Source organism: Myotis daubentonii, chromosome 1 (genome assembly GCF_963259705.1).
Source record: "Myotis daubentonii chromosome 1, mMyoDau2.1, whole genome shotgun sequence".
NCBI lineage: Eukaryota > Metazoa > Chordata > Mammalia > Chiroptera > Vespertilionidae > Myotis > Myotis daubentonii.
Genome location: NC_081840.1, coordinates 124,044,813 through 124,055,867, shown reverse-complemented (window position 1 = coordinate 124,055,867; position 11,055 = coordinate 124,044,813).

Below are 11,055 nucleotides of genomic sequence, written 5' to 3'. Positions count from 1 at the left end.
AGATATCAAGGGAGAGATCAACAGCAATATAATCATAGTAGGGGATTTTAATACCCCATTGATATCACTGGATAAATCCTCTAGACAAAAAAATCAGCAAAGAAATAGCAATCCAAAATGACTTACTAGATCAGATGGAATTAATTGATATCTTCAGAACATTTCACTCCAAAGCTATGGACTATACATTCTTCTCAAGTGCACGTGGGACATTTCAAAGATAGACCACATATTGGGACACAGGCAGTCTCTTCAAATTCAAGAAGATTGAAATAATATTAAGCATATTCTCAGATCACAATGACATAATATTAGAAATCAACTGTAATAAAAACAATCCAAAAAAATCAAACACTAGGAGGCTAAATAGCATGTTATTAAACAATGATTGGGTTACCAAAGAAATAAAAAAATATATATTAAAAAAAAATCCTGGAAACAAATGACAATGAAAACACAATAATCCAAATTCTATGGGACCCAGTGAAAGCAGTCTGGAGAGTGAAGTTCATAGCATTACAGGCCTACCTCAAAAAACAAGACAATCTGGCAATAAATTAACTAATTTTACAACTTAAAGAATTAGAACAAGTGAAAACAAAGCTCAGAGTGAGCAGAAGGAGGGAAATAATAAAGAGCAGAGTGGAAATAAATGGCATAGAGATAAAAATAATACAAAAGATCAATAAAACCAAGAGTGGGTTCATTGAAAGGATAAACAAGATTGATAAACCTCTAGCCAGGCTCACCAAGAAGCAAAGAGAAAGGACCCAAATAAACACAATCAGAAATGAAAGAGGTAAAATAACAACAGATCCCACAGAAATACAAAGGATTGTAAAAAAAAAAAATTATATATATATATATATATATATATATATATATATATATATATATATGAATAGGCCAATAACTATTGATGAAATTAAAGCAGCAATAAAAATACTTCCAGCAAACAAAAGGCCTGGGACAGATGGCTTCACAAGAGAGTGTTAACAAACATTCAAAGAGGAACTAAAACCTATCCTCCTCAGACTATTCCAAAAAAATTCAAGAGGAAGGAACACTTTCAAGCACTTTCCATGGAGCCAGAATTATTCTAATCTCAAAACCAGACAGAGACACTACAAAGAAAGAGAATTACAGGCCAATATCTGAGATAAACATAGATCCTAAAATCCTCAACAAAATTCTAGCGAGTCAGATCTAGCATTTCATTAGAAAGGTTATACACCATAACTAAGTGGGATTTATTCCAGGGATGCAATGATGGTACAATATCCACTAGTCAATAAATATGATACATCACATAAACAAGTTGAGAGATACAGATCAAATAATCAAATCAATTGATGCAGAAAAAGCATTTGACAAAATGTAACACTCTTTTTTTGGTAAAAACTCTCAACAAAGTGGAAATAGGGAGACCATACCTCCACATAATAAAAGCCTTTTATGACAAACCTACAGCCAACACCAAACTCAATGGGCAAAACCTAAAACCATTTCCTCTAAGAATAAGAATAAGACAGGGATGCTCACTCTCACCACTCCTGTTCAACATAGTACTGGAAGTGCTAGCTATAGGGATCAGATAAGAAGAAGAAATAAAAGGCATCCAAATTGGAAAAGAAGAAGTAAAACTGTCATTATTCGCAGATGACATGATACTGTACATAGAAAACACTAAAGACTCCATCAAAAAAGCTACTAGAATTAATAAATGAATTTGGCAATGTAGCAGGATACAAAATTAACACCCAGAAATCTATGGCTTTTTTATACACCAATAATGAACTCACAGAAAGAGAAACTAAAAAAAAAAAAAATCCCATTTACCATTGCACCCAAAAAATTAAGATACCTAGGAATAAAACTTAACTAAGGACATAAAAGAACTGTACTCGGAAAACTACAGGACATTGAAAAAAACAATAGAGGAAGACATAAACACATGGATGAATATACTGTGTTCATGGATTGGTAGAATCAACATTATGAAAATGTCTATACTACCCAAAGCAATCGACTGATAATGCAATCCCCATTAAAATATCAATGGCATACTTTACATACATAGAACAAACTCTCCAAAAAGTGATATAGGAAAAAAAAAAGACCCTGAATAGCCTCAGCAATCTTGAGAAAGTAGAACAAAGTTGAAGGGATCACAATACCAGATATCAAGCTATATTACAAAGCCACTGTTCTAAAAAATGCCTGATACTTGCACAAGAACAGAAATATAGACCAACTGAACAAAACAGAGAACCCAGAGTTCAACCCAAGACATTATGCTCAATTAATATTTGACAAAGGTGGCAATGGGGTCAAGCCAGTCTCTTCAATAAATGGTGTTGGGAACATTAGACAGATACATGCAAAAAATGTAACTAGACCCCCATACGCAAAAATAAACTCAAAATGGATAAATGACTTAAACATAGATGGGAGACTATAAAAATCTTAGAAGAATCCATAAGCAGCAAAATATGAGACATATGTCATAGAAATATCTTTACCGATACCACTCCTAGGGCAATGGAAACTAAGGAGAAAATAAACAAATGGAACTACATAAAAATAAAATGCTTCTTCACAGCAGAAAAAAAAATCAACAAAACAATAAGAAAGCCCAATGCATGGAAGAACATATTTGCCAATGTTATATCTAATAAGAGCCTAATCTACAAAATTTATAGGGCACTCATGTATCTTAACAAAAGGAAGATAAAAAATCCAATAAAAAAATGGGCAAAGGAACTGAATAGACACTTTTAAAAAGTGGACATACAGAAAAATAAAAGACATATGAAAACATGCTCAAAGTCACTAATCATCTGAGAGATGCAAATTCAAACAACAATGAGATACCATCTCACACCTGTTAGAATGGCTATCATCAGCAAATGAACAAATGACTAGTGCTGGGGAGGACGCGGAGAAAATGGAACCCTCATGCACTGCTGGTAGGAATGCAGGCTGGTACAGGCACTGTGGAGAACAGTATGGAGATTCCTCAAAAAATTAAAAATGGAACTTCCATTTGACCTAGTAATCTCACATCTAGGAATATATCCCAAGAAATCAGAAACACCAATCAGAAAGGATATATGCACCCCTATGTTCATAGCCTCACAATTTACCATAGCTAAGATTTGAAAACAGCCCAAGTGCCCATCAGCAGATGAGTGGATTAAAAAACTGTTGTACATCTACATAATTTAATACTATGCTGCTGTAAAAAAGAGGGAATTCTTACCATTCACAACAGCATAGATGGACCTGGAGAACATTAAGCTAAGCAAAATAAGCCAGTCAGAGAAAGATAAATATCACATGATCTCACTCATTTGTAGAATATAATGAACAACACAAACTGATGAACAAAAATAGATGCATATACAGAGAAGCATCGAACAGACTGTCAAACATCAGAGGGAACACAGCGGAGGGTGGGGTGGTGGTGGTAAGAGATCAACCAAAGGACTTGTATGCATGCGTATAGGTATAGGCATAACCAATGTATACAAACACTTAGAATTTGAGGGCATGTGCTGGGGGGTGGGGGTGGCCAGAGAAAGTTCAATGGCAGAAACATATGTAATTCTATATGTAATACTTTAAACAGTAAAGAATCTAAAAAAAAAAAATCTGCTAGAGATTTATGGCTTAGAAAAGTAAATACAGAAGTCTACCACTGGTAATTAATAAATAATCCAAATATCCTCTCTTGCAAAATTTCTAAAAATGCAGAATAAATCTGATGTTTCTTTTAATTACACACCTGAATTCTCAAGAAAATGAAATCTCAGAAGGCATTGAACCTGATAATTTTGAGGTATTGTTGTCTCTTATAATATCCAAGGGGCAGCGATTTTCTCTGGTCTCATAATTATAGGAGAGGAAACCTTGAGCACAAACTAGTCGGAGAATAGAAAATGAGACTTATGAATTAATTCATTACCCTAGTAGGGCTGCATGTTCATTCTAAGGGTCTACAAGAGACAAGCATATTTCTTTGTATCAAAGAATGAGAATGAATGAGACTCTGTCCTGATCTGGTTTTGATTAAGAAAAATAAAGTTTCCTTTGACAATTTGTAACTACAGATTTTCCCTAAGGTGTGTTGGGGTTTGAATAGAAATTCCAAGATAATGAATTAACATGAATGATTACCCTGAGCAATAATATCCTGGAGGTGATAGGAAGAAAGAAACAAAAAGTTATTGGTGAGAGCCAAACTCTTAAATCTCAAGGAAACAGTTGATTTCCATATTAGAGTGAATGACAAATCTAAAATCATGTTTAACAATTAAAATTACTAACCATGAGTTAGAATTAGCAGAAACAAAACATCAGAATTAAGCTTCTATATATTATTTATATCTAATAGAGTTATTGTATAGAAAACAAAGGAAATAATTGATAAAGATTCTTTACAATTATAAAATGTTCAATTCTGCAAACATAGTGTGAGATTATAACAAATACTACTCTAAAAAGTAAGACAAAAAAAGAGTAAAAGAACAATACAACACTACAGCAATAAAATGGCATATCGCAAAACCTACAGTCACCAAAAAGTTAAAGAGGGTATTATTAAAAACTTTATTCTAGTATGTTTGAAACTTTAGATAAATTTTACTAACTCTTAAAAAAATGAGACATCAAAAACTGATTTGAAGAAATGTAGGAAACCAAATTATTCCTGTAGCCATTGAAGGTATGACGTAAGTAGCTCGTAACATTTTCTCACAAAGAAAACTCTAGGACTTCAGACAGGCCTTTGCTCATAATTATTTCATAACCATGAAGGAAAACATGTCTCTACTCATATTCAAACTATTTCAGAAAATTGAAATGTGAAGTTTTTCCTATCTCATGAAACAAGAATATCCTTGAAATAAAAATTCAAAATGAGAGTTTATGATAATAAAATTATAGATGTAATATTCATAAACAACCAAAAATTTTGCAACCTAAATTAATAAGAAAGGAAAAACAACAGAGCAGAGATTTAATGAGTGAAATAATAATGAAAATAAAACCTTATAATGGGGCAATATATCCTATATAATAAAGAGGTGATATGTAAATTGACCATCATACCAGATGGCTGCCCCATGTGGTCACAAGATAGCCTCCCTCATGTGGTCACAAGAAGGCCACGCCCATGTCATCACAAGATGGCCACCACAAGTTGGCTGTCAGGGGAGGGCAGTCAGACATCCCCCAAGGGGGTCCCAGATTGGAGAGGGTGCAGGCTGGGCTGAGGGACACCCGCCCCCCAGTGCACGAAATTGTTTAATAATGAGCAATTTGTAAACTACAGAAAAACAATGACAGAAAGATCATTTTGAACTAAATTCAGTTTGAAAGACAGTTTAAAAGATAATTGTAAAGTATGAAGAAATGCTTAGCAAAGTTTTTTGTAATTAAACTTGTAACTATAAAAAGAAAGTTTGATATTGGTTCTAGGTGTGACTATAGCACCTTGTTTCTTTAAAGAAATATTGGAAGTATGTAACATTAATTTTTAATATTTCCATTTCAGAGAGTTTAAAATATGTGCATGTGAAGGTTTAAATTCTGTGCTTTTTAGATTTTCCACTTGCTGCAAATAAATGTGTTTATTTACTTTAGTTAAATGTACTTTATAAAAAACTAGAGGCCCAGTGCACAAAAATCCATGCACTCAGGGGGTCCCTCAGCCCGGCCTGCACCCTGTTGCAGGCAGACATCTCTCTCGCAGTTCAGGAGCCTTTGCTCCTTACCGCCCTCCTTCTAGCTGCTCCTTAACACTCGGCTCACTGCTCCTTAGCACTGCCTCAGAGGTGGGCGAGGCTCCCGCCGCCACCACCACTGTGCTCACCAGCCGTGAGCTCAGCTTCTGGCTGAGCAGCGCTCCCCCTGTGGGAGCACACTGATCACCAGGGAGCATCTCCTGGGTTGAGCGACTGCCCCCTGGTGGTCAGTGCACATCACAGCGATCAGTCTTTCCACTGTTTGGTTGATTTGCATATTAGGCTTTTATTATATAGGACTAGAGGCCCGGTGCACAAAAATTTGTGCACTCGTGGGGGAGGGGGGCCCCTCAGCCCGGCCTGTGCCCTCTCGCAGTCTGGGACCCTTCGGGAGATAACGACCTGCTGGCTTAGGCCTGCTCCCGGGTGGCAGAGGGCAGGCCCAATCCCTAGGTGCAGCCCCTGGTCGGGCTCAGAGCAGGGCTGATTGGAGAGCTGGGGCACCACCCCCTGTCATGCACAGAGCAGGGCGGATCGGGAGGTTGCGATGCCACCCTCAGTCACGCTCAGGTTAGGGCCGATTGGGGGGTTGGGGCACCGCCCCCTGTCACACTAAAGGCACGTTGGAAGGGGAGGTTGCGGCGCCACCCCCTGTCAAGCACAGAGCAGGGCCAATGAGGGGGTTGGGGTGCTGCCCCCTGTCAGGCACAGAGCAGGGCCCATCAGGAGGTTGGGGAGCTCCTCTCTGTCACTCACAGGGCTAATAGGGGAGTTGGGGCACTGCCCACTGTCACACACAGAGCAGGGCAGATCAGGGGGTTGGGGAGCCGCCACTGTCACACTCAGGGCAGGGCCGATGGGGAGGTTATGGCTCTACCCCGTCACACACAGGGCAGGGCCCATGGCAGGGATTGGGGCAGCGCACCCTTTCACACACAGAGCCGCAGGACGATCAGGGGGTTGGGGAGCTCCCCCTTATCAGGCACAGAGCAGGGCTGATCAGGGGGTTGGGGTGCCTTCCCCTGTCACGAACAGAGCAGGGCGGATAGGGAGGTTGTGGCCCCGCCCCCTGTCACACACAGAGCCTCAAGGTGATCAGGGAGTTTGGCACTGCCCCCTGTCTCGCTGATCCCCGTTCTGGGAGGCATATTACCCTTTTACTATATAGGATAGAGGCCTGGTGCACGGGTGGGGGCTGGCTGGTTTGCCCTGAAGGGTGTCCTGGATCAGGGTGAGGGTCTCCACTGGAGTGCCTGGCCAGCCTGGATGAGGGGATGATGACTGTTTGCAGCTGGTCACACAGCCTTCAGGGTGGGGTTCCCCACTGGGGTGCCTGGCCAGTCTGGGTGAGGGGCTGAGGGCTGTTTTCAGGCTGGTGGTGACTGAAGCTCCCAACCACTCCTTTTGTTCTTTTTCTTTTTTTATTCTGGGCCAGCTTTAGCTCTTAGGCTTTGCTCCAGCTCTTAGGCCTCGGCTGCTGAAAGCAGGTATCTGGTTTGTTTGGGTTCTATAATCGAAACACTGTTTCAGCTCCAGCTCTGAGGAACCGGCTGGCTGAAAGCAGGTTTCTGGGGTTTTGTTTAGCCTCTATATTTGTAACAATGTTTCAAACTGCAAGCTCCGAGGCCAGCAGTGGCCGGCGGGGAACATTGGAGTCCTCTGTCACTGAAGCAAGCAAGCCTCAGGTTAGTTTCAAGCTGCCTGGCTGCCGGCCACCATCTTGGCTGGCAGTTAAGTTGCATAACGCCCTGAGTAGCCAATGGGAAGGGTAGCGGAGGTACGGCTAATTACCATGTTTCTCTTTTATTAGATAGGATATATCATATCCCTGGCCAGATGGCTGTGGTTGGAGCATTGTCCCATAGTACACCAAAAAGGTTGTGAGTTTGATACCTGATCAGGGTATATACCAGATTGAGTGTTTGATCCCTTGTTGGGACACATACAAGAGGCAACCAAATAATGTTTCTCTCTCACATGGATATTTCTCTCCCTCTTTCTCACTCTCAAATCAATTTTAAAAAGAGAGTGTCATATAGTTAAAGGGTTTGAGTAAAAGTTGCCACTGTGTTAGAGTTATTAGGGGAAGGATAATGTTTTGACATATAATTGACATACAACACTATGTAAGTTTAAAGTATACAGAATGAGATAATGTTGTTTAAAGAATTTTTTCATAGGGTAACCTACTTGATTCTTAATTAATGACATCTGATGGGATGAATAATTTCCTCCAGTGTAATCTCCCTTTGCTGAGTTTGGATGCCTCTCTGTACTGAAACTATGAAAAAAACAAAACAAAAATCAAACCCACCATTGACTGAAACAGGATATGTCTTCCATTTACTGTAAAATTTTCTTAAAGCAATAAGAACCTCATTTAAAGTTATTTATTTGTAATACTAGCTTGTGAGGGTCTTTTAAGAGAGATAGAGGCATATATTATTTTGGATGTGTAATTATACTCAGTTTTGCATACATGGCCCTACTGAGTTTGACCATTATGTCGAAGTACTTTATGTTTCCTTTCTCTTTTCTTTCTTTCTCTCATTACCTTAGTTTATATATATAGTGAAATAGTAATAAATCTTGATTATTATTAGCTATATTATGTATGTCTATAACATTAATTTTTTAATATTTCAATTTCAGAGAGTGTAAACTGTGTTTTGTGAATATATGTGTATATGAATATATGTGTATGTGAATTACAAAAATGGGGTACTTTGCAAAATTTGTAGTTATTCATTTTGTTTTTCTATCTCTGCTTATTTTAGCTGGAATTTTGAAATGTCAAATTTTAAAACTGCCCAGGAAATTAGAATTTTATTATTCTACACTTAATTTGTAATTTCTTTATTTTTCTCTAAATTATAAATTCTTGACATTAATAAACCTGTGTCTTTTTACCAATATCCATATTTCTTTATATTTATGTCATGTTTACTTATGACAACCAATATTTTCAATTGAAATGATAAAATATTTTCATAAAATTTTATACAGTATATGAAACTGTTATTAGTGAACAATGTTACTTGGCAATTATTATATGAATTTTTGTGCCTTATAATTGCCTCACCTAATTTGTCAAAAAATTATAATATATATTACTACGTACAATTTTTTATGTTTACCTGAATATTAGAAAAAAATAAGAATACTTGGCAAAAATTAACTTTATTTTTATTCTCCTTTTATAATAAGCATGATGTTGAATCAAAACTTTTTACCTTTAGAAATTTGTGAATACATGGTTTCATACTCATTATAAATATGCCGTTCTGAAAGTTTCAACACCTGGGGTGAATTATGATAATTTAGTACTATATCTTCATTTTCTTACTTTTCCTTTCTAGCCCCTACTGTGAAAATTCAATTTCCAGATGCTTTTGATGTTTCCAGTTTAAAGGTGTAAAAGAGATGTGCCTTTTTATTCTCTGAGGTTCTTTATATCGGAGATTCATTTTATAGCAGCCTTCTAGTAGTTTCTTATTTCTCTAAACAAATTAGAACATCCATTTTTGAGAGGAAAAATGGATTCTGTATTTGTAGGTTGGGTTACATTGAGTGGATTTTAATATTTCAAATTATCACAATAGTATTTTTTAAAAAACAAAAGGAAAGTGAGGTATAGTTAAAATAACATTGAATTTGTTTTCTGAAGAGATATAATCAAATCCCAGATCAGCTGTGTAATCTTGATTGAGTCCGTTAGTAACCTGGTCAAGTTTTCCTTATTTGATCAAATAATATAATCTTTTCTTTATGAAAATGAGTACAAATTAGATGAGATAATGTGTATAATATAATACATAACATATAATTATATAATCTATACTAATAAAAGGGTAATATGGTAATTAGACCAGGTTGACCAGACATCTTTCAGACGTCTGACTTCCTTCCAGACAAAGCCATGGTGATGGGGGCTGAGGCAGAGGCAGTTAGGGGTGAGATCAGGCTGGCAGGGGAGAGCAGTTAGGGGCAAGATCAGGCCGGCAGGGGAGGGCAGTTGGTGGCAAGATCAGGCCGGCAGAGGAGAGCAGTTGGGAGCGACCAGGCCTGCTGAGGAGGGCAGTTAGGAGCAATCAGGTTGGCAGGGAAGAGCAGTTAGGGGCAACCAGGCCAGCAGGAGAGGGCCGTTGGGGGTGACCAGGCCAGCAGGAGAGGGCAGTTGGGGGCATTATGCAGGAAGGCAGGTGAGTGGTTAGGAGCCAGTGGTTCTGGATTGAGAGAGCAATGTCGGCAGTAAGACATCCCCTGAGGGGTCCCAGATTGGAAAGGGTGCAGGCCAAGCTGAGGGACACCCCCCCACAATGAATGAATTTTGTGCACCGGGCCTCTAGTGTATATGATATATGATGTATGGTGTATGATATATGATATATAATATAATGTAATCATTCTTAAAAAACTAATAAACTAGAAATAGTGAAAGAGATTTTAAAATAAGTAATTTGGTGCAAGTATTACATATTCAAATTTGTCTTAAGATACTGAAAATTACATTCATGGAAAGGAAACCTGACACTAATGTATTTCACTTTAATTTGTTATATTTACATATGTCATTTGTGTGCTTAGTGGTCTACAATTTTAAAAATTATAAACATAAACCAAAAAAACCCCAAACAACCTATTCTGTATTCTTAAAAATGTCATTTTATCAATTATTTATAATTTGTGTTTGATTTAAGTTCTTGAGATAGCTAATATTTTTTGTAACTTTGAAACATAATTAGAAAGTGTATGACAACAGGGAATATAATGTTGAGTAATAGAAATGGGGAATTATAATTATATTTAGTTTAGGAACTGAGGAAAAGATAATAAAAAAGAAAAAAGCTCTAGCACAAATATTTAAGTCAATCTTCCATAAAATTATTTATACTAGAAAGGTACTAGTATAATAATTAAGACTCTGGAGTAAGACTAGTATTAAAATACCAACTTATTTTTTATTGTGTGATCTTGGAGAAGTAACTCTCTGTGTATTAACTACTAATTAGGAAAAGGGCTAATTCTTAGACAAGTTCAAATGGGCCCTGTACAAGATAAATTAGGTTTCAATCTTTCATATTTTAATCCATTATCATTCAAGTGGAAATAAAGAATATTTTAGGTATGTATTAAATTATATTAATACTAGAGGCACAGTGCATGAATTCGTTCACAGGTGGGGTCCCTTGGCCTGGTCAGCGATTGGGTCAATCAGGGCGGGCTGGCTGGGGGGAGGGACCACGGAAGGTTGGTCAGAATGGGAGGTTAGCTATGGGAGTGCACTGACCACCAAGAGGCAGCTCCC